This window comes from Stenella coeruleoalba (assembly GCF_951394435.1).
Source record: "Stenella coeruleoalba genome assembly, chromosome: 19".
Lineage (NCBI taxonomy): Eukaryota > Metazoa > Chordata > Mammalia > Artiodactyla > Delphinidae > Stenella > Stenella coeruleoalba.
Window position 1 is genome coordinate 38914725 of NC_137165.1, and position 5354 is coordinate 38920078.

Genomic DNA, 5354 nt, shown 5'->3' on the forward strand with positions numbered 1-5354 from the left:
GCACATAGCTTGAGCCAAATAGAATCTGGAAGACAAATTTGCTGCAAAGAAATAATACATGTCTCAGGGCTTAACGATGTTGATCTATGGATCCTCCGCTGGTACAAAGTTTTTGTGTTGCCATCATTTTTCTCTGTCAACACAGTCGAGAGAGAGTTGACTGGGCTTTCTTTCTTGTTGAAGTTGTCTTTCCACATATGAATATTGCTCCCCTCCTCCCAAGGCCCTGCACTTGAACCTGGGTAAGCAGCTCAGATGATTTTGTTCATGCAGCTACACTCTTAGCCCTGCTTGGGCTATGCTACCCTGGACCCAAGATTCTGGGGTACCAAGACTAGGATCATTTGAATGGTTTGCTTAAAAATTAAAAGCCAAGGGCTCGGTATAGTGGGGTAGACATGTGTTAAAGACTTCTTTTGGACCAGGCACTGAGCTAGGTCTGAAAATATGAAGATGAAGATTCATGGTTCCTGCCCACGAGGGGCTTATGGTCTACAGTGGGAGGCAGATCTGTAAGCTAAGGAGTTACAGGAATTTTAACAGATGTTTCTGCAAGGTAAGGGGGAGCAAAAAGGAGGAAGTGGTCTCCAGAGGTCACACAGTCAGTAAAGCCTTCATAAAGGGAGCAGACATTTGATTTGTCTTAATGAGTAAGGGTTCTCCAGATGGACAATGGAACAGGCATGCCAGGAAGAGGGAGCAACTCAAGTGTGATGCTGCTGTAGCTAGGTAGTGAGAAAACAGACCAGGCAAGTAGTCAGGGGCTCGGTGCCTGCTGAAGATCGGGTAGGTAGCAAGGACTAGGCTCTAGACAACTATTCTAAGTTTTTATCCTGTGCTGCTGTCAAACCAGGGTGTCTAATTCCTGGTTTTTTAAGGCCAGGTAGAGAGAAAAACTCTAGATTCTGACAGCCTCTTCCATCCTCGGCTGTTGGTGAGGAAGTTTGCAACTGGTTGCCTTTTTATATTTGCTCCTTCATCTTGAAGATAATAAGTAGGCTTGTATTGTGCTTTTCTGCATAGTGGGATTTGGTGTCTGGATCACAAAGCAGCCCCACAGTGCAAACCAGAGGGGGAAACATGCCCACTAGCTGTGTTGCTACTGCTGCAACCCCAGCAAGGGGTTTGTCTGCTTGGGAGAAATGAATTTTTTATTGGTACTGCTTTGTCTTAAACATTTTGCCCACCCCCCCCCGCCCCCACACCCAACTTTGTAAAGTTGCTAATCTTTTATCGAGAGTCTTCAGTGAATAGAAGCTATGTTGCAATACTGCATTGTACAGAGGCACCCCGGTTTCTTAATATGCAACAAAAGGCTGGCTGTGAGTTTGGGGGCTATGCCTTGCCTGTTTTCTTCTGATGCTTTTGCATTTATGTTCTTAAGTCACCTTTTAGTCTAATTGTTTGATTGAATTATACATTTCAGTTACATCTTGGTGATTGGATTTTTTTTTTTTTTTTTTTTTGCAGTACATGGGCCTCTCACTGCTGTGGCCTCTCCCGTTGCGGAGCACAGGCTCCGGACGCGCAGGCTCAGCGGCCATGGCTCACGGGCCCAGCCGCTCCGCGGCATGTGGGATCCTCCTGGACCGGGGCACAAACCTGTGTCCCCTGCATCGGCAGGCGGACTCTCAACCACTGCACCACCAGGGAAGCCCCTGGTGATTGGATTTTTGTTTTGGGATGTGGCTCTGGTGACGGAGTGGGTGATAGGCGAAGGAGGGCAAGACGCTGCTGTGTTCTCTCTAAGCGTCAGAGCCTGATGCCTGAGTTTGGGGGGTGTGGGGTGGAGAGGAGGGATTTGACTCAGCAGGATGGCTTTAGGCGACATGGGCGGTGCTGTTCATTGAAGTAGGGGAATGTTGGAGGAGAGGCTTAAGGGAGAGATGAAGTCGCCATCAGACCTGTTGAGTGGGAGGATTTATGGGACAGCCACATTCGGTTGGGTTGGAAAATCAATTCTGGAGCTGGGGGAGAGGTCTGGGCTGACGGGATGGTTTAGGTGTCATGAAACTCCAAGGTGGCACTTGAAGCCATGGGGGAGGATGACAGTGTCTGGGAAGGGAAGGGGGCCTGGGAGAGTGGTAAAGATGCTCCTGAAGTATAGCACCCAGCTTTCCAGGGGACCAACAGCAGGCCAGAAGGGGTGTGCTGGGGGCCCAGAACTCAGGAATTCTCCGGCCTAGCTTTGGGTGAACTCAGTGTGGAGCCTCAGGACATACAGACAGGTGGGTACTTGGTGCTCTGCCAGCAGATGCCTGAGCCCTGAGTATGGTTATCAGGTGACCCAGAGGGGGATGCAGGGAGGCTGACCCTTTCCCGACTGTCCTGCTTGCAGTTATGGAGTTAACCCCTCACACAATCCTTTGCATGTGCTCACCGATTGCTCCCTGAATCTGTCCCATTGTTTTCATATGTGTTCCCCCTGAGAAGCTCCTTCGTGGGAGGGACTGCTTAATTTCCCTGGCTCCTTCTCAGAATCCCAGCCAGGAAATGCTAATCTGTAATGTTTATGCATAATCTGCTTTTCTTAAACTTCTCTGAACTTGGTGAGTGGGGCTTTTTTGGGGGGTTTTTTGGCACCTGGTAGGAGCAGGGCCACCAAGAGGGTCTTTGTTGGCTGGAGGGATGTTAAGGTTTCCAGGGTGAGTTGGCTGGGTCATCTCTCTTAGCCCAGGTACTGGCTAATCAGAGAGCGGGCCACAGGCAGGGGGAGGAGGCCTGATGAGTTCTCAGCAGGCCCAAAGGATATGACCTGGCGGTTCCTTAGTTTCATTTAAGAAATCCTGGTCAATCCTCTTGGCCTGACCTGTGGTCGTTTCTAATTTCCTCTTGGCCACGATCCCGATTAGCAGGTATTTGACGCCCTCCTCCAAGCCCTGATTCTCTGCCTCTCCCTCCATGGTTTGCTTTCTTTTCACCCACACCCCTCTTCTTTATTCCATCCTCCCAGGCTCACTTCCTGCTCTTCTACTCCCCGAGGACCTCTTCACTAGGAAACCCAACTGCCACCTGTCCTGAGATTATTGCAGTTCCTTTAGTGGCTTCATCCCAGCCCCAGAGACCTTGGTCAGGTGACAGGAGGTCTCTGTCCCAAGGCAGTGTCTGACCCCCAAGTTAGGTTCCCTGGAATCCACCACCATCTAGACCTCAGCCACGAGCCCCTGATGGGTGCAGGGACCTGAGATGCTGCAGGCAGCTCCCATCATTAAACTCAAGTGTGGGGCCTCAAAGGTCATTGTCAAGATGGACTGAGTAGTTTGAAGGAAGCCTGAGATCTATTTGCTGGTTTAGTTAGACAACAGAAAAGTACTTTGCCCGATGTGCCTTCAGGAGGGGAGGGTCTTCCCCAGCCCCCTTTTATTTCGGGCTCATAATCCTAGTATCTGGATGAGCCGCAGCACTGACCATCACTGAGCAGACAGGAGGGGGTGGTGAGGGGTGGCCTTGGTGCACAGGACCCTGGGGAGGGAACTCGGGCTGTGTGACCCCCACTCTCAAGCTGCTGGGAGTAGCCTGCCCCCAGATTTTCAACCAGGGCCAATCAGGTGTCCTGGGGAGGCCTCTGGCCTGGGGCGAGCTTGGGCCACATCAGTGTCAACAGTCCCCACCCCCTGCAACTCCAGTAAATAAGGGATGGATTAAAGCAGATGAGGGCTAATTTGCCACCAGGTCTCTCCGTTCTCTCCCCAGGCCAACAGCCGTGCTAGGCAGAATACACTTTCCTGCTCCCTTTTTTTTTTTTAATTAATTAATTTATTTGTTTATTTTGGCTGTGTTGGGTCTTCGTTGCTGTGCGCGGGCTTTCTCCAGTTGTGGTGAGCTGAGGGCTACTCTTCATTGCGGTGCCCAGACTTTTCACTGTCGTGGCTTCTCTTGTTGCAGAGCACGGGCTCTAGGCACGCAGGCCGCAGCAGTTGTGGCACATGGGCTCAGTAGCTGTGGCTCGCGGGCTCTAGAGCGCAGGCTCAGTAGTTGTGGTGCACAGGCTCAGCTGCTCCACAGCATGTGGGATCTTCCCGGGCCAGGGCTCGAACCCGTCCCCTGCATTGGCAGGCAGACTATCAACCGCTGCGCCACCAGGGAAGCCCTCCTGCTCCCTTTCTAACTCAGGCATCCCACGGGAGGCAGAGATGGTCAGGCATAACTTTTGAACCCGTGAGTCTCACTGGAGAAGGGAAATCCCGAGTGCCAGCACACTGTTCTGCCCGCTGAGGGCTGACACCTCATTTCCAAAGGATGCCAAGGAGTCAGGTCAGTTTCCACACTTGAAGCATAAAGCACATGACTTGGAATCAGTTCCCAGGAAAGGATAGTTCTTTGTGCCTGAGAGCAAAGCCGGTGGGGAACATGTGGCAGAAAGAGGTCAGTTGTTAACATTCCCCTTCTCCCACCAATCCCGATCAAGAACACAGTAAGGCAGTTTTCTAGTCACACAATCTGCACGTGAGAGTAGATAAATATACCTCATGCCTTCCTCCTCCCGCCAGTGCAGCAATGAGAAGTGGGGCTGCTGGGCTGGTTAGGAGGCTTCCATGTCAGGGTAGAGACAGTGGTTGGTCTGGTATCACCCAAAGGGCTTAAGTATGCTTGGGACGGGACTCCCTGCCTGTTAATAAAGAAGTGATGGGGGCAGAGGACCTGTGATCTGAGATCCATCTCCTTTTTATTTCTTCAGCTGATGTGAGGGTGCACTGGCTCTAAGGACAAGCTGTTTGGTTGCAAAAATGCAGGCGCTGGTGACAAAGGAAACACAGTTAAGGAGACTGATAGCTCTAAACGAGCCTTGCCACTCTTGCACAGAACAGCCACCCTGGCTGTGTCCTTTCGAGGCTGATTAAGAGGCATTGTTGTTACAAGAAAAGCACGTACTGTTCTCTATATGCTTGAGAACAACTTGCCTCTTCCTTCAGCTCAGATGCTCTTCAGGCTCCTGCTAGGTGTAAACACAGGTACTGAGCTGGGTCCCATCGCAGTCTGCCTACCATCCCAACCCCTGATCTCCTAATGAGCCCTGTCCCACCCCTGCCCACCCCCAAAAATCCCCACCAAAATTTCAGATCTGCAGCACTTGCTAAAACCAAAATCAGCCTGCTGCCTTCCCTGCGGTGCTGGGGTGAGGGACAGTAGAAGAACAGAAACTGGGGCCAGGGTTCTCTCTCGGGTAGAGCTGGGTTCTGGCCTGGCCCTCCACCCTGGGAAAGGACCTTGGGGAACTGTGTTTTCTCCAGACTCTTTAGCCTTCTGGAAGTGACTGAGGCAAGGTCCCTTTGGATTTCTCTCCTAAGCTTCTTACTAACGGGCTCTGAGGCCAAAGCCCTGCTCCAGGGGTTGGAGAGTTGAGTGGAGGAATT